Source organism: Balaenoptera physalus, assembly GCF_965194825.1.
Source record: "Balaenoptera physalus genome assembly, chromosome: 18".
Classification (NCBI taxonomy): domain Eukaryota; kingdom Metazoa; phylum Chordata; class Mammalia; order Artiodactyla; family Balaenopteridae; genus Balaenoptera; species Balaenoptera physalus.
Window position 1 is genome coordinate 47170189 of NC_138899.1, and position 27574 is coordinate 47197762.

The 27574-nt window shown below is 34.8% G+C and overlaps 1 long non-coding RNA gene across 1 annotated transcript in view; it reads right to left on the reverse strand.

The window, feature by feature from the left end:
• Positions 1 to 27574, reverse strand: part of LOC309647945 — a 1188245-nt gene that overhangs the window by 852836 nt on the left and 307835 nt on the right. The gene's annotated exons all lie outside the window — the stretch shown is intronic.

A 27574-nucleotide genomic window follows, 5' to 3' on the forward strand; every position in this document is an offset into this window, starting at 1 on the left:
ATAAGGAGGGCCAAATAAGCAAGGTAATAAAATAAATAGCCCATTCCTGGAAAACGTTATTGGCACAGGATTGAGAATATTCTTCCCAAGGTAAGTATACTGTTCTGTAACAGAGAAAAACTAGATAGACGAAATAATAAACATTACTGATAAGAAAGAACTAATATTCATTTGTCTAAGAATTTCATCAACATCATCAAAATGAGATTGAACAAATAAAGGCATGATTTATGCTAATGGAAAGATAAATAGGAACTGTAAATTAAATGTTAGGCATTGGTGTATAAATACATACATGCATATGTGTGTGTGTATATATATGCATATATGCATGTAGGTAGATAGATAGTTGTATTTAAATTTAGCAAGGGAAACAATCTTATATAAATAAAACGCAAAACACTTTAAAAAGGATGTAAACATTCGTTATCTCTGTTTTATTCAATTAACTAAGGAAAAATCATAAAGCAAAATAAATGATCCAAATTTGAAATCTTATAAGCTTTAAATGCCGTTTGTGTTTGTGTTACATCAGATGATTAAATTGTCTCGGAAACTAAGTTGGGAAATTTCCCCAAAATATCAAAAGACAAAATAAATAAAACTTTTAAATTGACTCTAAACACATGTGTGTGTACATAACAAACATTATAAAGAGGTAGAGGATGGAAGATAGACAGGGATAGATAGATAGATAGATAGATAGATAGATAGATGGATAGATAGATAGATAGATGATAGATAGATAGGGAAAACAATATTTAAAGGGAAAAAGGAAATCAAATGGCATTGTATTTGCAATAGTTTATTATATGATTGTTAAAGAAATAAGTAAATATGTTTTTAACCTAAATCTACAGGTCTGTACTATACTCTGGCAAGGTAAAAAACTATGCTGTGTGTTAGAAATTGTGTTGACTCTAACAATCAGTTCCAGCCACCATTCTTCAATTGGGTTTAAAAAAGGTATATGGACTTTGACCTGACTGTCCCTCCTATTGATTAAAGAGCTGTTTTCCACTGATCTGAGGCACAAAATAATGACTATGCATGGGTTGCTTGAGGACTCTGGCATTTTATGAGTAGGTGTATTTTAGCTCCAAATAACTAGCACCCATTCAGTGAGATATTTTAGATTTTTATATAAAAAAGATACAATAGAATAGGGAATATGTAATTAGAGAAATTTTAAATTTATTCAAAGTAAATCTACATGCCTTTTCTTAAATGAAAATCTATATTTTATAAGTAAATGATACCACTCATATTAGCTATAAAGTAGAGAAAGATGGATGAACAATTTTATGGTTTGGATATAATTGTTGCTTTTCTCTCTGTTGAGATGTGCTTATGAGTCTCTTCTGTGTTTTGTATTGATCCATCACAGTCACAGAGTTGCTTTGTCTGATATTAGGGCTCTATGAAATTACATTCAACAGGAGAACGTGAAAGCCTAGCAGTTAGGGCTGGACCACTGGCTAACTCCAAGATCAAGCTGATAGTGCCAGGCCAGCTTCCAGCTGTCATTTTCCTATGGAAATGTAGATGTGTAAAACTGAACATAACATCATAAAAGTAGAATAAATATACAGATGGCAATTGAGTAAGGGTTGGGGTGGATCTTTCACATCAGCTGAATTCACTGAAGCATTTACCTTATCAAATAAAGTACATATCCAGCCAAGAAACTCACAATGGTATTACTGAATTGTGGAAATATTTGTGAGGTCTGCTCAGGTTGTGACAACCGCTTCAATTGCATTACTAAGTGAACAATTTGTCTGAAATAATTTTATGTGGCAGAATATTGTCTTTAAATGCTTTTTAAAGTATTAGTCATATCTCCCACTCAATATTTTTGGGTTTTCAAGGGCCATAACTGTGCCATATACCTCCTTCTATCCACCATATAACACCTATTCAATTATAGTCTTAGTGTGGATGTTAATAAACAATTAAGTGATTGGTCATAGAAATAGATTAAATAATTAATAATTAAATGGAAAATAGAAATGGATTAAAAAGAGAAGTGTCTTCTTCAAACTACTATAATTCATAATATTAGGTGTCACCAGCTTCAGGAAATCATTTTCTTCTGAAATGTATTTAAAATGCAATTTATGGAATATATTATTTTTATCTCCCTCCTTCTTGAAAGCTTATCTCTAATAATTCTATGAGCTGCAACTTGAGATGATAAATTTTTCATTTATTTCCAACTGTCTCTGAAAATTAATGATAGCAGGGATACTCAGACATTCAGCCTTTATAAGCACTTGCACATTGACCTTCTCTGATTCCTAGGATTGCTATCCAGCTGTAGTGCTTTCTATTGAAGAATACTTAAATTACCTCAAACTCAGACGTAGCTACCTCCTGGAAGCTTACTAAGTATAAGAATGGTTTAGAATGTTCTCAAACTTTATCATACATTAGAAACACTTGGAAGCTTGTGACCACATAGTTTTCTGGGCCCCACCTCCAGAATTCCTGATTCAATAGGTTCCCAGGTGACATGAATGCTGCTGGTCTGGATACCACATTTTGAGAAATATTCATTTAGACATTAAAAATCTTATTTTGAGAACTACTGATTTAAATATTGTGGTAGGCAGAATAATAGTCCCCCAAATGTGTGCACAACTTAATTTCCTAAAGCTGTGAATATATCACATTACATGGCAGAAGAGATTTTTCAGATGGGAATAAGGTTAAGGACCTTGAGGAGGAAAATTGACACTAGGTCATAAGGGTGGGCCCAATATAATCACATGGGTCTTTAAAAGTGAACATCCTTCCCAGATGTATTAGAGAGAAGGCAATGTGACTACGAAAGAAAGGTCAGAGAGATGAGATGATATTGACTTGCAAGAGGAAGGAAGGTTGCCATGAGCCAGGGAATATGAGCAGCCTCTAGAAACTGGAAAAGACAGATTTTCACATAGAGCTTCCAGAAGGAAACTCAGCTCTACTGACACCTTGAGTTTAGCCTACCAAGACTAAAGTTAGACTGACCTATAGAATATAAGATAATAAATTCATCTTTTTAAGCCAGAAGCAATAGAAAATGTATATAGGTATTGAAAAATTCTATGACCTGGAATTACACATCCCTATCTGTTCTTTCCTAACCCTTCACATTCCACAAATCCAAAATATAGGTGACCATCACAGCAGCAAAAGCCCTGAACCTGATATCAGAAAACCAGTATTTGAAACATTTATCTACCACTTACTATCTGTATTAATTTAGACGAGTGCATTTCTTCATTTAATTGACAAACAGTTGAGACTCTCCTTTGTAAAAGGCATATGCTATGTGTTGGGACAGAAAATCAAATCAGGTATAGCTGTTATCTTTAAATGGCTTTAATGTTGGAGACAGGGCAGGAAATCAAGACATAGAACAGTGTGAAATGATCTAGATATTGATATTCAGAGTAGTGATATGAAAGCCTAGAAGAGGGGTGTTTCAACCCAACTCTTCTGATTCCAATATTTTTTCATATAAAACTATAGTTTTCACAAGGAGGGGGACTTAATATTTATTGAGGTCAGTCAGAGCTACCAGGTGTTTAGGTGGTCAGCTAGGACAATAAGTAATGTTCAAGCTCTTATTCACTAAATGATATAGTATAAGCGAGTGGTCAAAAAAGAATAGAATGCTTGCCAACTTCTCCCTTCCCCGAAGATTGGCATCAGTGAGGATCAGGTGATGTCCTGGGCAGACAAGGGAAAGTGTCTTGGTGTTGAGGAGCTCTGAATAAAAGGCTCTGGACATTTATGGACCAGAAAACTCCGGGGAGCGGAAGGGTTAGGAGTGGGAAAGTAGTGAGTCAGCATAGTCAGTGCCCCCAAGATAAAAACGTCTAGGTGCAAAGGCTTGAAAAGTACTTCAGCAGGGCCCTCTCCCCTGTTCCCAAAAAAGAGACCTCCATATAGAGGTGCCTAGATTAATACAGATATGTATTGGAGCATGGCTGGCCCTGGGTGGGAATCCTTGAATACCACTCCCACAAAAGACTGTAATGCATTGGTTGTGCATCAAGTCTGGTGTGTGGACAGCAGCTACCCCATGAGGTCTGCGAGGCATAGCCTTTGTAATTGTCAATGGTGAGGCCTTAAGGATCAAACACATGGTTCTAGCCTGATAGGTCCTATATGTATAGACTGGTGCAGTCCAAAAGAAGTATAATGTGAGTCACTTACATAATTTTAAATTTTATACTAGTCACATTAAAAAAGTAAGAATGGATAAAATCAATTTAACAATGTAAGTTTATTTAAATCAATGTAGACAAAATATGTCCAAGTATATTCAATACTAAAAATTATTTGTTAATTATTAAAAATTATTAATGGGATATATTACATTCTTTTTTTCCATGTTAAGTTTTCAAAATCTGGTGTATATACACACTTGTATAGCATCTCCATTGGGTCTAGTCACACTTCAAGTATTTAATAATCACAGGTGGCCACTGGCTATTATACTGGACAATGTAGATATATGACCTTCTCTAAGCATTTGGGAAAAGGCACAAAGGTGTAGTCCAAACTTACCCAATCCTGGTTTTCAGTTTTTATTCCCCAGTTATTAGTCATGTGGCCATAGGCAAAATTCTTACTTCCCTGAGTTACTATATTTAAAGTATCTAGTAAAGACTGTGATACATACTTGGGACTCAAAATGCATCATTTCCCTTTACCTTAAAGTTCCTTTCTTTACAAAAATTATCTCAATTGAAGAGGATCATTGTGGGGTTTTAATGAGATAAAACGTATTAACTGTTTTGGTGGGTGTGCAGAAAAGAGTTAACATAGCATATCCGAAACTGCTATCTTTAGAAGGGCCTGCTTGCAAGGTTGGCCCTTGGCTGCTGTCTCGACCTGTTTCTTAACCGATTAAAGGTAAATGACTGTGTGTAAACTGTTTGTAAACATAGGTGATTTATGGTAACTACCTGTTTTCCTTTTTGGAATCTGGAGTTCTGAAGATGAGGGAGAGGGTACACATACGACCAGCCCACTAAAACAACAGGTGCTGAGTCTATAAGGGGTTTCCCCGGGAAGAAATCACACAGATTTTACTGTTTTTTTTTCATTGCTGAGGAAAGGATCATACTTAATTTGCCCCATCATAGGAAGAAGAGAACATAAAGAAACACGTTTATGGATTTATACAGATAACTGCATATCCTGTGTCTTTTTTTCTTGCTAATCCTATCATACATCTTTTCACTATAATAAACCTGACTTCTGAGTCCATCTAGTGAATCACTAAACATGAGGGTGATCTTGGGGAACTCAAACATTCTAAGTATACAATAAATTATTATTTGAGTTTAATCTCTCTAATAAAACTGTTTCCACTTGAGTAATGTATTAGGGCTTACAGGAAAGGCAAAATTAAATAAATAAAATACAATTTCCATGTTGACAAATTCAGATAATGGAGTTTAAGAGGTGCTTCTGGAGGACTTTCTGGGAGCCTTGGGAGCTCCCACCATGGACCTCCCACCAGAGACTGTGATTTGGTGCAATATGCTCAAAACTATTCAGGTTTGCAGCTAAGAAGAAAACCAAGTGTTTTTCTCAGGACCCTGATACTGGTTTCATGGCAGTGTATTAAAACAGCTGAAGTTAAATGTTTGCAATGAATTTACATGTAAAAATCTCATAAATGTAGAAGCAACAAATGGCACTCTGCTAGATACGGAGAAATGCCCTCAACAAATTGCTGACGTTTTCATGGTGGGCATTTGTTGTTGGGAACTCCATAAAACTGGAGCAAAGCATCCTAATCTCCCTTTCATCCAGATAGGACCATATAACTAATTCTTAATGGAACATGAATGGGAGTGATGTGTTCCTGCCAGGTTCAATTTTCTAAGAAGTATATGTCCTTCTCCACTGCCTTCTGCCTTGTCAGCTGGGTGGAGCAGAAGATTCCAAGATCACAGTGGATGGCAAAACCAAAAAGCAGAAAGAGCCCATGCTTTGAACCCTGTCACAGGACGACCAGCTGGCCCAAAACATCCACATTGGGCTGTTGTAGGAATAAAACATACATATTCATTGTTTGAAGATTCTAAAATCATAAGGCTATTTATATACAGGGGTTTTTACTCTAAACACAAGAAAATTTCAGGGTATAGAAACATAACTGTATTTAAAAACTCCCTCTATTTGATCTCAACATTCAAACACACCTTGACAAAGTTTTAGCTCCAGAAGATCCTATTACCTGTGGAGACGTTAGTACCTTGACAAGACGATAATGAGAACACTCTTTATGATGATCATTTTTTTTAAAGAGTTAAAAGCAGATTGGAACTGCTTTTAAAGAATCCCAGGCCAAAGAGGAATATACAAAAGTTAACCTAAATTCTTTCAAAATTTAACCTAAATAAACATTTAAGGGTGTTTTACAATATACTCACTTCTGACTCTTAGACAGTACCCACCTCTCACCTAACGACTAGGATCACACCATCCCTAAAGCCTCAGACTCACTCATACTCTCCAAGAATTCTCTCTCATGTTCTCTTGGTGTTCTGATCTCAACATCTTGATTCCTTCATCCCCTCCTCCTTTACCAAAATGCTGCTGCAGTCAGAAGAAGTGTGAACCCCATGAGCATTACAACTTCAAAAGGACACTCGTTAGATAGAATATACAATGCTATAGTAGATTTTTATACACGCAATGAATTATATATCAGTTGCCAATTTGACACATAGTCATTCCTCAGTATCCAGAGGGGATTGGTTCCAGGACCCCCGCAGATACCAAAATCTGTTGGTGTTCAAGTCCCGTATATAAAATGGTGTATAATAACTGTATATTTAATTTCCATATTTCCTTAACAGGGATTTTAGTCATTTCTATGACTTCCCTGAAGAGTTTGAAAAACAAAACATCTCTGCAGATGCCACAAAATATAATGTATACTATTATAAATTAGAAGTTTCAATATATTCTTAGTCTTTTCCAGTAACAAGGGAATGTTATTTGCCTTTAGGTATCTGTTAATTAGTGGTACAGCATTATTTACTAAAGGGACCACTGTGAGTTGAAATCAGTGTATCAACTCATTGAATTATTAATAAGATAGGGTCCAAGTTTTGTTTTTTTATTGAAAGTATACGGTTTAAATTTTGTGTCAGCAACTAAATAGGCTAATATGAAATGATATATGATACACACGTTTCTTACCTGGAAAATTTCTACTAGGTAAAATTACTTTTAGCAGTTGGAATTTTGTTTTAATACTTATTAATGATGTTTTAGAGAAATCACTGAATGATAAAAAAAATTTGCTCTTTCAAACAAATTGGGCAATACTCAGACTGGATTGACTTTTATTTTGTGAATATATGAAAAAGCTTCAGAATGACACCCACCAGAATAATGTGAAATTTATCTACAACAGAGTTGATATTGTGCCAAATTCTTCAAGATCCTCCCTTTTTTCCCAAAATTTATTCTAATATCTGAAAAGTATGTAAAATGGAATAAATAGCCATTAAATAATGTTTATTTTCTCTATTTGAAGCGAAGAAAATATGACAGTTCTTGGAAAATGTAGTTTGTTTACATTTACTCTTCATTTTTATAATAAAATGAGAAAGATAATACATGCTTTACAGTAGCAAAAATTATGTAGGCAGAGATTTGACTTTCCAGGATAATTTCTATGTTGAGCAGTCCAAGAATTTTCAATTTTAAAAAGAATATATTAAGATTTTTTCTGGAATTTATAAGAAATATGCAGTCTAAGTTTCTAAATAAAATCACACCACCCTACTGTGATTTATATTGCTCTGAATGATACATTTGAATATTTTTTGGTTTTAATGTAGAACCAACCTTCCAGAAGTTTTATAATAAACTCATTTCATTGTCCTTCCACTTTCTTTTAAATTATTATTATAATCCTTATTCAAACTCTGCTTTTCTCTTTGTGTAACAAAATCAAGTTCTGAATTCCAAAATGAGCACATATCAGGTCAGGCAGAATAATTTTTTGTGTTGCTTTCCCATTTTTGATCTTTGTTACAGGAGTGAATCCAGAAATAGTTGGTGAAACACTGTACCATGTGTACCTCAGGGCCGTTTTCAAGAAGTACTATATGAGGATAACCAATTCATCATTTAGCATATTGTCAAGCAAAATGACTCCAGATTGACTGTGGAGTGGGAAGGAAATCTAGCTTAACATTAAACCATTGCATAACAAGGAGCCCTGGTTTTTGTCTGTGGAATGGGTTCATTTCTTTAAGGTTCAATTTGCTCACTCTCCATTTAGAAAGGAATTTTTAAGTGTATGTGCAAAATATTGATCTTTAAAATAAGTCTCTTTAAGAACTATGCAGGAATACCCAAGACAATGTCACAATCACAAACCAGGTTAAATATGATATCAATATTTTAGAGAAAAATACTCTGAGAGTGACATAATAAAACCTAGAGTAGTGAAAACATAGTGATGGTACCTAGTAAATTTAGTTGAATAAATCAAAAAGAGGTGATGAATGAATAAGGTAATGAATGAATTAATGATTAAGGATATGGATACATGATATGGTCTATTTAGTAATTTGCCAGTAAGTAGGTTGGCAGCATCTTAAAATGATTTTTCTGAGCAAGTGAGAGATATCTGAGTAAAAAGGAAGAATTATTTCATGCCTCCCTAAAAAATCCATATTGTTTAATCAAACTGAGTTATTTTAATTCTCATCCAGATTTGAAAAAAATGAAGAGAGGCAGTTTAACTGGATGCAGAAGACTAAAGAGAAGCTGCTTAAATTGTATGTAGCCTATTCATTGTCTAAGAGCATTTCACAAGGCAATCGGATTATTTTCCCTGGATGAAAACAGCATAGTAGATGTGATATTATATACCTCAACTGGACCACAGCTTACTGCTGATGTGCCTTCCACTTACTTTTATTTTTAAGGGGTAAGCAATGGAGTAGAGTTATACCTCAAGGCAATATCTGAACAAGCAAAATGAGCACAGAAGTAAGTAAGTCCAATCCCCAAGCAAAGGCTTGGTGCTTTTAGAGAGATTCTTGGCAACCATATTACTATGTATCAGGGAAGAACTTGATCCTTCTAATTGCTTTTGCCTAAATTGGAGTTTACTTCCTATCAGTTTATTAAATATAAAGCTAGTTCTCAGAATAAGGGATTTTTAATTAATATTGGCTAAATACTTTATCTTACTTAAGAGAAAAAAGATAATAAGATTAAGAATGAAACTGCTAAAAAAAAAGAATGAAATGTTCTTTGTGTGCAGGTCTCACTATCCAGAAAATAATTATGTCTCATTTCTCATATATAATAGCAAATTCTTCACTAAGACATGTTTGATTTGACTTCTGATTCCTTTCTTTTCAAGGTTAAAAAAAAGTCACAAAAATAGAATTTGAGGAAATACACAAACCAGCATGTGTTCTTTGTCTTCATCTCTCAAAACAATATGTCATAAACAGAACACTTTTAGATATCCTAGCACATTTTTGATAAAGATATTGATATTTACAAGTTGGTCAAATGTGCCCCTTCTATTTTTCCTTAATTTGCTTATTTTTAAGCTACATTCCCGTGAAGCTGATTCTTTGTAACTTAGAGATGACTGAACCTCAGACTTTTCTTTTACATTTTCTGTGCAAATTCAAATCTCACACTTTGAGAGTTCTTGTTGAGCAGCTACTTCAGTAGGTTCACAAATATTTTTCAGGAGATAGCATTTACTGAATTGAGAAGCTGATTTTGATGGCTTGTATATTATTTAACACAGGAGCAGAATTGTCCTGATATTATTTAATGTAGAAAGAGAAAATTGTTTGATATAAACTCTCATTCATTGGTCCAAAATCAAATAATAGTAAATGAAGTGATAGAGCCAGGATGAGAACTCAGTACTTGTAACTCATGGTGTTCCAGATATTAGGAACGAGTCATTGATACCAGTTCATAGTTTGACAGAAAATGTATAGCTCACTCTACCTTTCAAGGCACAGAAAAAAAAGTCCTTAAGTTTATCAAGACATAATGAAGTCAATAAGTCAACCTTTACTACAGATAAACTGTTTAAAATTGCAGTGATTGTTCTGGAAATTTATACTCTTGCCCCTTAATATATGCAAAATATAGTGGAAAGAAACAGGCCATGCACTAATTCAAAACATTCATGAACATAAGAATATATTTCAATCAAAAACTATTTATGTATCTACACATGTACATGTATGTGTGGGAGGAAAGAAACAATTAACAGTTATAAAAATTAATTTTCAAACTAATTTATCTTTAAAGTACAATCTTTGTAAATCTTCCTCAGTGTGTTTCTCTGTTTACAAACGTATTGCATTGTGCACTCTCATTACTAAAACCAAGTAAGAGACACAGCAGAAGTTACACATTGTTTTCCAAAATTTGTACATTTTCCCATTCTTAAGGACAAAACTTGCCATTGGTGGGCACCACATAAAATCACTGCAATTTTAAGACAAGTAAGGGCGTGCCATGAAAGCTGGTCTTCAACATGAAGCAATGTTGAATGAAATTGCATTATACTGCTTCTGAAAGCCAAACCCATCCCTGTTAATGAGTTTTGTTTAGCCAAAGAGGTATTTTTGTTTTACTTTGGTTGGGTTGGGTTTATTATTATTGAATTGTAACATCTTTGGTGGAGTTGGGGAAAGGGCCCTGTTCTTTCATGTTTGCTGAGGACAACATCCTTTCATTCTCTTAAACCAGGCCACATTACCTGTCTGAATTGAAAAATTGCTTTTGTAACTGCGGTTTTATATTAAGGTTATCAGACCCATAAGATTGATGGGTCACCATAAGACTGATGATGGGCATAAGACTTTCAAAAGCAGAGTAGTAAGTAGGTAAGTATAGGAGTTGAGGACATTTCAGCTGAAGAACATGGCACAAGAGTAACTAGAATTGTGATGTGTAGGCAAATTGCTAAGTCAAAAATGTAGGTTAAAGTCAGACTGTAGAATATTTTAAATCACAATTAAATCATTGGAATTAATACCCAGTGTAAATAGAAATTAATCAACATATCTTAAATGGTTGTAAACATTTATCAAAGTTTTGCCTTAGAAAGTTAGTTGTGAGAGGAAATAGAGTTGATTAAAACAGGGAGAATGGGAAGGTAAGGATAGTATGTAGAGACACAGTTATTAATGAAAAGAAATATGACTATGAGAAATAGTTTTCAGGATATTTTGACTAAGAAAAAAGGAAGTAAAAGAAAAAAGCCAATAAAATATAGAACTTATATGACTGGGAGAATGATAATGTTATTAATTGTAATAGAGCAGATAGTATTAGAGATTATTATTACCATAAAATATGAATTTTGTTTTAAATATGTTAAGTGTGAGTTCACTATTTAATATCTGAGGAGAAGTGCCCAATATGCAGTCAACTTGCATGGGACAAAAGGACTTCCCAGTGGTATGGATTTACCTAAGAGAAATGAAAGCATATGCCCACACAAAGACTTGGACATGCATCCATCGACAGATGAATGGATAAAGAAGATGTGGTACATACATGCAATGGAATACTACTCGGCCATAAAAAAGAATGAAATAATGCCATTTGCAGCAACATGGATGGACCTAGAGATTATCATACTAAGTGAAGTAAGTCAGAAACAGAAGGACAAATACCATATGATATCACTTGTATGTAATCTAAGTATATCAAAATATGAATCTAAAATATGACACAAATGAACTTGTCTAAGAAACAGAAACAGACTCACAGACATAGCAAATTGGTAGTTGTCAAGGGGGAGGTGGGGGTGAGGGAGGGATGGATTGGGAGTTTGGGATGAGCAGATGCAACTATTATATATGGAATGGATAAACAACAAGGTCCTACTGTAGAGCACAGGGAACTGTATTCAGTATCCTGTGATAAACCGTAATGGAAAAGAATATGAAAAAGAGTGTGTGTATGTATGTATGTATATATATATATATATATTCTGCTATACAGCAAACTGAATCACTTTGCTGTACAGTAGAAATTAACACAACATTGTAAATCAACTCTACTTCAATAAAATAAATTAAAAAAAAAATGCAGTCAAAAGTACAAAATTCATTATTTACTTATGTAATACTAAAAATAGTTATATAAATATGGAGTGAATTAACCAGACATTTTTTGCACACAGAGTGCCATGGATGTTCAAAAAAAGATAGCAGGAAATCAATGAGATATTGTTGTTGGTTTTTTTTAAGAAAACATGAAAAACGATGTCAGATGAAAATATCTCTAAGCTAAAAAAAGGTATATAGATAGATAGATATTTCTCAACTCCTTTCCTATTTCACTGACTGAGTATCTCCTACCTGGTGAATTTAAGAGCATAACATAACCAGAAAAATGTTTTTATGATCCACTGGAAAAAAGCATAACCATCAAAAATTATTATAAAAGTAGTTCTTATGACAATCAGATCATATTAGTTTGAAGAGTTCATACTCATCTTTATCACCAAGGTAAGTTGAAGGGTTAACCCATGGTGTGGCCTAAAGCCTGGTTCCTAGTTTTTCACTAAAAATCTTCTGAGACTTTTTAGAGGTCATGACTTAGAAAAATACACATGGAATTTTTTGCATCCACTTTCCATGTTATTTCCCAGTTTCCTGAAGCTTACTCATGGACCCAAGTTTTACAGTGTGTGACATTAATATGTGTATCCCATACACAAACCCTATTTTTCCTTTCCATTAAAAATCAAATTGCTAAACATCATCAACCCCCTGCTCACTTTTCTCAAACTCAGCTCTATACAACATTAAATTTTCAAAGACCTGAAAAAGGTTTAGAAACTTGAATTTGGAACAAAATTTAATTTTTTGAACTTCTCTTTCATACTTTAATATCCACAATCATGCCATTTATTGCTTACAAGTAGCTACATAATCTTAAAAATAAAGAAGGAATTATGAGTACCTTATTTCTAAAAATGACTTTTCAATTTTTTTTAAAAAGTAAGTCTTCATAGTTTTAATACAACAATAATCAAAGCAGCATTTAATACGTCTTGGGTCTTGCCCATGACATCAGAGAAATGGTGGTACAGTATAGGAATTTCTACTACTCACATCCCTCCACTAACATTAATTTGAATCATTCTCTGTTCAGGAAAAAACCTTCACAAGAGCCAAGGATTACAGGTGAGGATTACAGCACCTGGGCAAAGCACAGAAATAAGATGCTATGAGGATGGTAGGAAAGACAGATTCACACCACCCCCTTCACTCCTCCCCCAGGCCCTGGCAGCCTCGAAGGAAGAGTAAGAGATACCTGCTGCCTAGGAGGAGAATTAATGACCATTTGACTGCAACATGGAATACCAACTCCCTCCCTCTGCCCTAGGCAGCTCCTGAGGGCTCCCAGGAACTCAGGCCCCTGGCTCAGTGCAGGGCCTGCCAGAGCCCCCAGGTATCTCTTTGGCTCCAGCTCCCTGAAGGATCCCATGAACCCAGACCCCAGGTCTTCCCAGTGCCTGCCTACTCCAGAGACCCAGGTGGCTTCCCAACATCTTAGCCCAGACTCCCTCCAGCACTTTCCCCCAGCAGCAGCCACTCCTGGTAGGTCTGGAATTAAAAACCATGATGTTAAGGTAAATACAAATTTAATTTTCTATTTATCCTTTTAAAAATTTCAATTAACTAAAAAATTAACCTTAAATGTAATAATTAACCTTGGCCTGATTGTACTATGAAATATCATATTCTACTTTGTACAGTTGAAGCATTTATGTTAGGCTTAGTTTCTAAAACATGGCCACCTCAACCACATGATTCTACTTTCCTTTCCTAATTTTCTTCTGTTTTTATATATACTAAATTTATACTTAAAGCAAAAACAACAAGAATTTAAAAATTTTTTTCTGCACTAAACTGTGATTAAATTTCATTCTGTTACCCTCAAGTGTCATGCAGCCACTTGAGGATGAAAATATCAAGTTTTCAGCTCAATCTTTCCCTGAAATGCTGCTCTGGGAGTAATTTTCCCACCTGTATAGGAAGTGCAAGTGAGATGAGTTTGATTTCTCAGTCTTTTATTTCTGTTCCAGTTTTGCCCCACCCCATTCAATATAGCTTTTAAGTTGTACTCTTATTTCTAATGGACCTTAATGCCCTTAATACCCTAGAATCTGATTTCTTATTTTCCTGCATTTACAAAACTGCAATAGTTTAATTATACTTTATTTCTTTACTGTATCTACATCTATATTTTAATTCAAAACTATACTAAGGACCACTCTATGCCAAGGTCATCACATACTCTTTTTTTTTTTTAATGTATATATTTTTATGTTTATGGTGAGTTGTTTCTGAGAGAGAGCATATACCTTCTTTTTTTTTTTTTTTAACAATCAGATGTTATTTATTTATTTATTTATTTATGGCTGTGTTGGGTCTTCGTTTCTGTGCGAGGGCTCTCTCTAGTTGTGGCGAGCGGGGGCCACTCTTCATCGTGGGCCTCTCACTATCGCGGCCTCTCTTGTTGCGGAGCACAGGCTCCAGACGCGCAGGCTAAGCAATTGTGGCTCACGGGCCCAGCCGCTCCGCGGCACGTGGGATCCTCCCAGACCAGGGCTCGAACCCGCGTCCCCTGCACTGGCAGGCAGACTCCCAACCACTGCGCCACCAGGGAAGCCCCATCACATACTCTTATACACCATATTTCCTTCTATAGTAAGTTCAAGTACAAATAGGACCAATAGTCATTGCAGGATCAAACCCCATAATATTGCTGCTCTCTGTACATCCCCAGCCCGAACTGGCCCTGCCTCACCCTTACCTTATGCACATTATTGCCTCCCCCTCCTAAGCTGAAAGTTTAATCAGTAAATACTTGTGTGATCGGCCCAACACCCACTAACGATTGCTCTAGCCCTCGGACCAGACCAGAGCGGTTCCAGCTTTGGGTCATCAACAGGAAACAGTGGCCCTCTCAATAGTTGCTAACCCAAAGAGCTGGGGAGGGACACGTTCCAGCTGTCCCCTGGCAACCATGGAGCCCTTCTGATGTTATGACCCCTTTATCCGATGGCCTTCTCCTCCCTGCAAAGATTGCTGCTGTGTCCTGCCTGCCATTGGCCTTACACGTTGGGGTGTCACTCCAGGACATTTGCCTCTGACTTGTAAGATTCCCTGTCCAATAAATTGCTGATGTCTCTGTCGTTGACTCTGGGTTCTTTCTTCAGTCTCACGGCTGGGCAGTTGCAAGGATTGCAGGACTGTGGGGTGCAGCCCAACAGTCATGATTATAAGATTGCCCTTATTTAAATTGTTTAAATGATGTACATAAAAGTTTACACCTGCCATCCTACCTGCCCCTGGGATAGATTTTCCATACTTTAAATACTAAATTATGACATTTCAGTCATCCAGAATTCTGGATTAGTCCAGAATTCTCCAGAGAATTCTCTATGCAGGAGATCACCACACTGTTTCTCTCTGGAGTTGGACCAGATCATAGAATGATCTAAACAAGAAGTACCTCTAAATGCCTTAAACAGAGCAGGTGACTGGCACTTGTGGCTAATTGTTACAAAAGTCTGGACACACCAAGAAAATGACAAACTGAAACATCTCACTTAGAAATTATCCCTTGCTTATACCTTTCTACCATTCTTGTATGGTAAATTAAATTGTGTAAAAATTAAAAATATAGCAAACTGCTGACCATACTAATTTCATGTGAAGATCAAATATTAAAACATTTAAAAATTTTAGATGGAATGAATGAAAGCAAGAGTAATAATAACACTCTAAAGCTACATGGTCTGAGGCACTTTTCACATGTGGCTATTTAAATATAAAATTAAAATTAATTAAAATCAAATAAAATTTAAAAATCAGTTCTTTGGTTGCACTAGCCATATTTCAAAGTGCTTAATAGACACATACATTTCCATCATCACAGAAGGTAATACTGAGCAGTGTTACTAAAGGATAAAAAATTGCATTCTAATTTACATTTTAGTTTATAATGGAAAACAATTTTCTACCCTTACATGCACAGATACACCTTGGTTACAAATTTGTTCCCAAAGTTGGAAGCCAGCATGAATAGAATGATCAAGGACAAAGATAATGATTAATCAAAATAAACATGTAACAAAACCAGCTAATTTTGCACTGATACATTTCAACTTTTATGTAATATTTGATTTAACAATGATAAATTACTGCTCCCAGAGCACCTCTGCAAAAATTCCTATCTCAAAAATTGTAAGTTGTGAATTTTCTCTTTCCTTTGTAAAAGCATGGAGGAAAAATAACAAATGAAATGCCAAAATCAAATTGGTATGCCCATGAGCTAAAGGTTTTTCATAACTACTAAGAGAATTATAACTACTTTGTTGTGCTACAGTTCTCTGTAGAAATAGAAAGACAAAGAAACTGCACGTCTTGGTTTTATATTTCTTTTTTTAGAAATGCAAATCCACATTTAAATCTCAAGACAATTATTTTAAATCCTAGCTGTCTTTCAGAGACTATAAATTTCAGAGATTACTTTTGAAACCTACAGAAAAGAATTTATAAAACATAAGGAATATAATAGAGCAAGGTGTCTATAAGACTTTAAAAAAGACAACATTTCATCTGAACTACTGAAACACTCTTATCATTCTCCACAATAAAGCAAAAAAAATTAATCTTTTTCCTCAATATCATTACACTCGTGTGTTTGTGCAACACACATTTAGTACTACTATAATTTTAAGTTATTAAATGGAGTATGGGACAGTTTTGTCCTCTAAACCATATTTTCCTGAAAAATTAGTAAGTTGTTAACATACATAAATATGCATTTTTCCTATAAACAGATAATTTTCCTTTCTGCTGGTAATAAAACATTTTCAAAAATTGTAGTTTGGTTTCTTCTCTCTTTGTTTTTTTGTGTTTTTGTTTTTTGGTTTTGCCTTCTTATACTCTTAATTGACTAAAGATCATATTACATTACAACTGGAGTAAAACCAAACAGTACAGATAATATAAATTATAGCACATCTATAGAAACATAATTATCTTGTTGCAAGTTTCAAAGTATAAAATTACTCTTTAATAACATATATTGTAAATGTGTTTTTTCTAAATTAACGTGATTAATATTACTTAAAGTAATGTAATGAAATTTAGCATTATTTCTAACAGTTTTAATAATTATATATACAAATAATGATGGGTATAAGTGATCAAGGGAATGAATTATAATATATAATAGAAAATCGATGTGGGTAGAGATCAATTAAATTAAATATACTTATTTCCACATGCCAGTGTGTGATAACAAATTTGTGAGTTTCACAGTGCCAATTACTATGAAAGAATGTACTATATTGTCATTTAGTTTGTCAATTAACCAATTTCATCGCACTGAAGGATATCTTCCAGGCAACAGCATCTCTTCCACTGAAAATTTTACTTAACAGGTCTTCCTTCTTTTGTGAATAAAACTATTTGTAATTTTAAAAATATCTACATGTGGCCTATTCTTAGCAATGTTCCAAGTTTAATGCATTTAAATCTATATTTGAATTTTAAAATTTATTTTGATTTTCAAATTAAGTAACTATTAAAGTGTTCAGCCTTTTCAACACGGAAAACTTAGATTAGCTATTTGTAGCTCGCAAAACAAATGATGGTCACAAGTGAAAATACAAAAGCCCTTATTTTTGTGCTGGATATGATGCAATAAAATGCATATTCATTCATATATAAATAACGTCTGCGGGTTTTTTTCCTATGGACAATTTATACCCTGTCTACTAAAGTGTTATTTATTCTCAATAAATGGACAAGTACTTGGATTTGCGTTTTGATACTCGATACAATTTTAAGTCTTGGCAAATTTAAGCAATCTTTTTGAAAATTTGATATATATATGAATATTAAGTTGTACTGTTGATTGAATAATCAAGTTTTCTAAAATATTATAATTGTCAAAAGTCACAAAATGTCAATTATTGTAGCCTTTAATTCACCTATCATATATTTAATATTTATAGTCATGTTTTAACTAAAATATTATAGTTTCAAATTCTGGAATTCTTTCAGTTAATTATTCAAAAAGTGGAATAAGTTAGTTCCTCCTTTATATTAAAAATATTCCTTGTAAGATACCTAGCTAATTAAATATGCTAATTTTACATACTTTTTTCTTATTAATATTCACTCAATTCAGTGATGAGATATCATATTCAATTATTGAGGATGCATGCCCCTATAAAATCATAAAAGTGGTCTATCTTTTAAATTTATAAAATTATCATTTTGTGTAGTTTACAAAAGAACTATAAAATACGTCTTTTTAGCATTAAATGAGTTAATTGGGGAAAACGTGCATTACGTTGCTAGGTAAATATTGAAATTAATACGTCTAGAAACAGATTATAACAATTTTAATCTAATAAAAGTATCGGATAGAAACAGAAGTCTGATTTTTTCCTAAATAAAAAAGTTTTATAGCCTAGAAAGGCTAACATTAATGGAGGGCGTACTATGAACTTTGTAAAATACTTCACATGTTTAAACTTGCAGGAAGTCTTCTCACTCATTTTACAGAATAAAATACTGAAGCATAGAAAGGTCTAGCAACCTGTCCAAATTCACACTGACAGTAAGTAACAGGGCAGGGGACAGAATTCAGGAAGTCTAACCCAAAAACCACACTTGTCATTACTGTAATTCATTGCCTCTTATGAGAGATTTTAGCCCTTTTTCAGTTGTTTTACAATCAACGCAATTAATTCATCAGTTCTCTTGGGTAAAAGAAAGTTTGGGAAAAGGAATCACTCACATTGGCAAATATGACATAGGAAGTAGAGGAAAGGGAAAAATTTAAAGTGGAAATGTGGGACTTGGAATTTCAGAATATTATATATTATATGTATTTTCCATTTTTTTCTAAGGGAAATTACAAATTTTGGAGAATTCAAAATTTAGCTTCATTAAATTAGGAGGGAGCAGAGTTCTCATTACTGGTCCCCACAATTTTTTTTCATCCAAATTTTGACCCGTCTTGTTACTACAAACAGTCACTGATGCTGTAAGCCACATATTTCCTGGTGTTTGTTCTGGGAACATGGCAGGACTGTACTTCCCTGTCCCTTGGAAGTAACATGGAATGAGAGCAGAAACAACATGTAAACTTCTTCAGGGAAGAGCCAGTGTGCAATTAGCCACCTTCCCTTCTCTCTGCTATAGTGATCATAGAAACATATGTCAAGGTCAAGTCTCCATTGGCCTGGGTCCCAGAAAAGCTGCAATGAACTGAGCCCACCTGACAACTCCTGTAGAACATATAGCATGGTGAGAAATAAATGTATATTCTAATAAACCACTGATATTTAGGGTTTCTTTGTTACATCAGCCTAACTCAGCCTATGCTGAATAATACATTCTCAAAGCACCATGGGGTGTCTGGGAAATAAATATCTGTTTATGCAAAACCTTGGTCATAAAATTGTAAGGAGGATTTTATTACTAATAAATCTAAAATGAATTTTATAATAATTACTAGAGACAGTTATCTTTGAATATGTGTTCTAAAATAGCAACAAATGTAGTAAATCCTATTTCTAATTAACTTTATATTTCCATTGCTGAAAATGTCCATGGACATAAATCTTGATACATCTCCTAGACAGAAGATAACACTAATAGCATATCACCAACAAATTTAGTAGGAAAAAGGGTGTTATTTTCCATCAGTAATGATATCCATATTTTAGTTATCTTATCCCTAATCCTGAGTAACCCTGGAGTGACCATCTCCGTTGTTAGTCAAAACAGTCTCTTTATTTTAAGAATATCTATGAGTTTCCCCATTTGATTGGTGTTATTTAAGCAGAAAAGACAGAGAGGAGAAGGGGATGAGTCTTCTGGAGAAAGTAAAACCAGGGTGTAGATAAAAAGTAGTCTTTCAATGTATTTACTACCAAGTGGCCATTATGACATCACCAATATTTTTACCTGCTGCTACTTTTCTCAATACTGAAAAAGGTATCATGATAAAAATTTAGTTATCAGAACTAACTTTTTTTCCCATCACAGCATTCACCTGCAGGGTACTAAATCTTATTAGGAGAGTTGGTTTAAAAATTAATTTACATGTTAATTGATTGGCTCGTTCAACATATTCTAAATAGAATTATATTAAAAGTATAGATTTAATTTCCACACTAGCTTTAAAAATCTGCACAGATTTTGTGTGTGTGTGTGTGTGTGTGTGTGTGTGTGTGTGTGTGTGTTTATACAACTTTCAGAGAATTAACTTCCTTTCTGGGAGTTGTTAACTGCCCATACGCTAAATATTTCTTGGCAACATCAGACTTCCTCATTTATATGGCAAGGTGAAATTCTTTGCTGTATTCAAAAAATTTCGCTGTACTTTGAGGATCACACTGTATTTTTAATCCCTTAAAATTTCCTAGAATAAATGCAGTCATATTTTTACTGTATGCATTTTAATCTATTCTTTACGAAGATTGCATGAACCTCTTTTTGAGGAGTAATGATAATCTGTTGAGTAAATGTAATGGACTTCACCAGTTTTCAAGGAGTTAAGTTTTATAATGTTAACCAATTTAAAAACATTTCTTTTACATGAACACTTTTATAATGTATGGAAACAATCTGTTGTACATAATTATAAATTACAAGAGCATCAATAATCCTGTTTAAAGAAATTCTCTTACAGTGTAAATACATTAATTCTTTGTGTAATCCTATTAAAATATTCATATTGTTATAAAAACAGGAAGAGCCTGATTCTATAGTAAACTATTCTCAGTTACCATATGCATGTCGCATAAAATTTCAGGACCTCAGGATTTCATTTTATATAGCAGAATGAACTAATACATTTCACATGAGAAAACATTTATTTAAAAGATTCAGGTTATTTCTTGGAAAATTTTGTCTAATATTTTGTTTTCTCCTTTGATTTCCATCTTCCACCTAAATAGGTAGAGGTCTTAGTTTCACTATTTTATTTTTACAGTATTACTTTGATTAGTCATTATTCCACTGAATGATAGAAATATATCAGAGGATGGCCTAGAATAAACGATTCTATAGTTTCTACTTGGAAAGAATTTTTGTTGTATGAGCCTCTGAATTTGCTTTTCCTACTTTTAAATTGTCTTAATCCATGAAATTCTTCATTTTGCAAATATCTACAATGCCATTCTTATTGCACTGTTTAATCATGTATGTATATTATTCCTTTTGGTTCCATTATTTTTCATTAAAAACCACCAAATTTTAATATTGAATATTTTGTAAGAAGAATGGTTTTACAGACTTGTCCTCTTTCTTCTTTCTCTTGCATCTCAGGCTCTTCTCTGCCCCTTGTTTGCCTCCTTTCTGCTGGAATATTCATTTTAGGAGCACAAATGAGAATAGTAAATTACAGAAATACAATGGCTATAAAAAAGTATTTTTTAATCCCTTGATTCCTTTTTAAAATAAACTAAAATGGCATAATATAAATGTTAGAAAAATAAACTAAAACCCTAAAAACAATCAGAAAAGAATAGGTTTTTTGTTTCTTTATAATAAGAAAAAAGGATAAGTAAACATAAAGGTAACCAACTTTGTGAATTGTAAGTTTATAACTTTCAATATATTATATAAAATTGTAAAAATTAAGGTATTAGTCTAATATATGTTTAGGTATTTATTTTACATAACTTGAGGGGAGATTCACTTTTATTCTCTGTAAGAAATAAATGTCAAAGAATTGGAAATGGGCAAGGGATTATTGCATCTTTTACTGCAATGCCACTTAAAAGATTGTCCAGTGCAACCATTAGGTATTTTCTAATTCTATGGGAGTGTGGATCTTTGGTTGACTTTGATTGACTAGTCCATTTTACAACTCTGTGAGTATAGAAATTAATTTATAGAAAACCAATTGTAATGCAAATGTTTTCACCTGTAGCAACGCGAATGAGTATTTTCCAGTAGAGAAAATCAACCACCAAATGTCAAATTTTCACTAGAATTTATTTTAATTCCTTACTATTTTCCTCATTAAAAGATGAATTTAATAAAATATTTGACATATGTTCACTTAATACACATATGAGAGTCATGTTTTAAATTTTTTATAATTACAATATAAATAATTATAATATAAAATTTTAATAATTATAATATGGGGGGGCTTCAAGATGGAGGAAGAGTAAGACGTGGAGATCACCTTCCTCCCCACAAATACATCAGAAATACATCTACATGTGGAACAACTCCTACAGAACTCCTACTGAACGCTGGCAGAAGACCTCAGACCACCCAAAAGGCAAGAAACTCCCCACATACCTGGATAGGGCAAAAGAAAAAAGAAAAAACAGAGACAAAACAATAGAAACGGGACCTGCACCAGTGGGAGGGAGCTGTGAAGGAGGAAAAGTTTCCACACACTAGGAAGCCCCTTCGCGGGTGGAGACTGCGGGTGGCGGAGGGGAGAAGCTTAGGAGCCACGGAGGACAGCGCAGCAACAGGGGTGCAGAGGGCAAAGTGGAGAGATTCCCACACAGAGGATCAGTGCGGACCAGCACTCACCAGCCCGAGAGGCTTGTCTGCTCATCCACCGGGACGGGTGGGGGCTGGGAGCTGAGGCTCGGGCTTCCGAGGTCAGATCCCAGAGAGAGAACTGGGGTTGGCTGCGTGAACACAGCCTGAAGGGGCTAGTGTGCCACAGCTAGCCGGGAGGGAGTCCGGGAAAAAGTCTGGAGCTACAGAAGAGGCAAGAGACTTTTTCTTGCCTCTTTGTTTCCTGGTGCACGAGGAGAGGGGATTAAGAGCACCACTTAAAGGAGTTCCAGAGATGGGCACGAGCCGGGGCTATCAGCGCAGACCCCAGAGACGAGCATGAGATGCTAAGGCTGCTGCTGCAGCCACCAAGAAGCCTGTGTGCAAGCACAGGTCACTATCTACACCTCCCCTCCCAGAAGCCTGTGCAGCCTGCCACTGCCAGGTCCAGTGATCCAGGGACAACTTCCCAGGGAGAACACATGACGTGCCTCAGGCTATTGCAACGTCACACTGGCCTCTGCCACAGGCTTGTCCCTCATTCCATACCCTGCCCTCCCCCCAGCCTGAATGAGCCAGAGCCCCTGAAGCAGCTGCTCCTTTAACCCCGACCTGTCTGAGGGAAGAGAAGACGTCCTCAGGCGACCTACACGTAGAGGCTGGTCCAAATCCAAAGCTGAAGTGCAGGAGCTGTGCGAACAAAGAAGAGAAAGGAAAATTTCTCCCAGAAGCCTCAGGAGAAGTAGATTAAATCTCCACAATCAACTTGATGTACGCTGCATCTGTGGAATACCTGATTAGAAAACGAATCAGCCTAAATCGAGGAGGTGGACTTTGGGAGCAATGATATATATATATATATATATATATATATATATTTTTTTTTTTCCCTTTTTCTCTTATTGTGAGTGTGTATGGGTATGCTTCTGTGTGTAATTTTGTCTGTATAGCTTTGTTTTTACCATTTTTCCTAGGGTTCTGTCTGTCCTTTTTTTTTTTTTTTTTTTGCTGTTGTTTGTTTTAGCGCTTGTTATCATTGGTCAATTTGTTTTTTGGTTTGGATGCTCTTTCTTTTTTTTCTTATTACCTTAAAAAGTATTTTTTAATAATTTTTTTTATTTTAATAACTTTGTTTTATTTTACTTTTTTATTTTATTTTATTTTATTTTATTTATTTTATCTTCTTCTTTCTTTCTTTATTTTTTTTCTCCCTTTTATTCTGAGCCATGTGGAGGACAGGCTCTTGGTGCTCCAGTCAGGCATCAGGGCTGTGCCTCTGAGGTGGGAGAGCCAAATTCAGGACACTGGTCCACAAGAGACCTCCCAGCTCCACATAATATCAAATGGTGAAAATCTCCCAGAGATCTCTATCTCAACACCAAGACCCAGCTCCACTCAACGACCAGCAAGCTACAGTGCTGGACACCCTATGATAAACAACTAGCAAGACAGGAACACAACACCATCCATTAGCAGAGAGGCTGCCTAAAATCATAATAAGGCCACAGACACCCCAAAACACACCACCAGACATGGAACTGCCCACCATAAAGATAAGATCCAGCCTCAACACCAGAACACAGGCACTAGTCACCTCCAACAGGAAGTCTATACAACCCACTGAACCAACTTTACCCACTGGGGACAGACACCAAAACAACGGAAACTACGAACCTGCAGCCTGCGTAAAGGAGACCCCAAACACAGTAAGTTAAACAAAATGAGAAGACAGAGAAACACACAACAGATGAATGAGCAAGGCAAAAACCCACCAGACCTAACAAATGAAGAGGAGCTAGGCAGTCTACCTGAAAAAGAATTCAGAATTCTTTATGTAAAGATGATCCAAAATCTTGGAAATAGAATGGAGAAAATATAAGTAACGTTTAACAAGAACCTAGAAGAACTAAAGAGCAAACAAACAGTGATGAACAACACAATAAATGAAATTAAAAATTCTCTAGAAGGGATCAATAGAAGAATAACTGAGGCAGAAGAACGGATAAGTGACCTGGAAGATAAAATAGTGGAAATAACTACTGCAGAGCAGAATAAAGAAAAAAGGATGAAAAGAATTGAGGACAGTCTCAGAGACCTCTGGGACAACATTAAACGTACCAACATTCAAATTATAAGGGTCCCAGAAAAAGAAGAGAACAAAGAAAGGGACTAACAAATATTTGAAGAGATTACAGTTGAAAACGTTCCTAATATGGGAAAGGAAATAGTTAACCAAATGAAGGAAGCAGAGATTACAGGATAAATCCAAGGAGAAATACAGGATAAATCCAAGAAGAAACACGCCAAGACACATATTAATCAAACTATCAGAAATTAAATACAGAGAAAAAATACTAAAAGCAGCAAGGAAAACCAAATAATAACACACAAGGGAATTCCCATAAGGTTAACAGCTGATCTTTCAGCAGAAACTCTGCAAGCCAGAAGGCAGTGGCAGGACATATTTAAAGTGATGAAGGAGAAAAACTTACAGCAAGATTACTCTACCCAGCAAGGATCTCATTTAGATTTGATGGAGAAATTAAAAGCTTTACAGACAAGCAAAAGCTAAGAGAATTCAGCAACACCAAACCACCTTTACAACAAATGCTAAAGGAAATTCTCTAGGCAGGAAACACAAGAGAAGGAAAAGACCTAAAATAACAAATCCAAAACAATTAAGAAAATGGTAATAGGAACACACATAATGGCAACTACCTTAAATGTAAATAGATTAAATGCTCCAACCAAGAGACATAGACTGGATGAATGGATAAAAAAAAAGACCTGTATATATGCTGTCTACAGGAGACTCACCTCAGATATAGGGAAACATACAGACTGAAAGTGAGGGAATGGAAAAAGATATTCCATGCAAGTGGAAATCAAAATAAAGCTGGAGTAGCAATTCTTATATCAGACAAAATAGACTTTAAAACAAAGACTATTATAAGAGACAAAGAAGGACACTACATAATGATCAAGCGATCAATCCAAGAAGAAATAAAAATTGTAAATATTTATGCACCCAACTTAGGAGCACCTCAATATATAAGGCAAATACTATCAGCCATAAAAGGGGAAATGGACAGTAACACAATCATAGTAGGGGTCTTTAACACCCCACTTTCACCAATGGACAGATCATCCAAATGAAAACAAGTAAGGAAACACAAGCTTTAAATTATACATTAAACAAGATGGACTTAATTGATATTTACAGGACATTCCTTGCAAAAAAAACAGAATACACATTCTTCTCAAGTGCTCATGGAACATTCTCCAGGATAGATCACATCTTGGGTCACAAATCAAGCCTGGGTAAATTTAAGAAACTTGAAATCATATCAAGTATCTTTTCTGACCACAATGCTATGAGACTAGTTATCAATTGTAGGAAAAAATCTGTAAAAAATACAAACACATGGAGGCTAAACAATACACTACTTAATAACCAAGAGATCACTGAACAAATCAAAGAGAAAATCAAAAAATACATGGAAAAAAATGACAATGAAAACACGACGACCCAAAACCTATGGGATGCAGCAAAAGCAGTTCTAAGAAGGAAGTTTATAGCAATACAATCCTACCTAAAGAAACAAGAAACATCTCAAATAAACAACCTAACCTTACACCTAAAGCAATCAGAGAAAGAAGAAGAAAAATATCCCAAAGTTAGCAAAAGGAAAGAAATCATAAAGATCAGATCAGAAGTAAATGAAAAAGAAATGAAGGAAATGACAGCATAGATCAATACAACTAAACGCTGGTTCTTTGAGAAGATAAACAAAATTGATAAACCATTAGCCAGACTAATCAAGAAAAAAAGGGAGAAGACTCAAATCAATAGAATTAGAAATGAAAAAGAGGAAGTAACGACTGACACTGAAGAAATACAAAGGATCATGAGAGATTACTACAAGCAACTCTATGCCAAAAAAATGGGCAACCTGGAAGAAATGGACACATTCTTAGAAATGCACAACCTTCCAAGACTGAACCAGGAAGTAATAGAAAATATGAACAGACCAATCACAAACACTGAAATTGAAACTTTGACAAAAAATCTTTCTACAAACAAAAACCCAGGACCAGATGGCTTCACAGGCAAATTCTATCAAACATTTAGAGAAGAGCTAACACCTGTCCTTCTTAAACTCTTCCAAAATATAGCAGAGAGAGGAACACTCCCTAACTCATTCTACGAGGCCCCCATCACCCTGATACCAAAACCAGAAAAAGATGTCAAAAAGAAAGAAAACTACAGCTCAATATCACTGATGAACATAGATGCAAAAATCCTCAACAAAATACTAGCAAACAGAATCCAACAGCACATTAAAAGCATCATACACCATGATCAAGTGGGGTTTATCCCAGGAATCCAAGGATTCTTCAATATATCTAATTCAATCAATGAGATATACCATATTAACAAAGGACAAAAACCATACGATCATCTCAGTAGATGAAGAGAAAGCTTTTGACAATATTCAACATCCATTTATGATAAAAACCCCGCAGAAAGTAGGCATAGAGGGAACTTTCCTCAACATAATAAAGGCCATATAGGACAAACCCACAGCCAACATCGTCCTCAATGGTGAAAAACTGAAACCATTTCCACTAAGATCAGGAACAAGACAAGGTTGCCCACTCTCACCACTATTATTCAACATAGTTTTGGAAGTTTTAGCCACAGCAATCAGAGAAGAAAAAGAAATAAAAGGAATCCAAGTCAGAAAAGAAGAAGTAAAGCTGTCATCACTGTTTGCAGATGGCATGATACTATGCATAGAGAATCCTAAAGACTCTACCAGAAAACTACTAGAGCTAATCAATGAATTTGGTAAAGTAGCAGGATACAAAATTAATGCATGGAAATCTTTTGCATTCCTATAAACTAATGATGAAAATTGAAAGTGAAATTAAGAAAACACTCCCATTTACCATTGAAATATAAA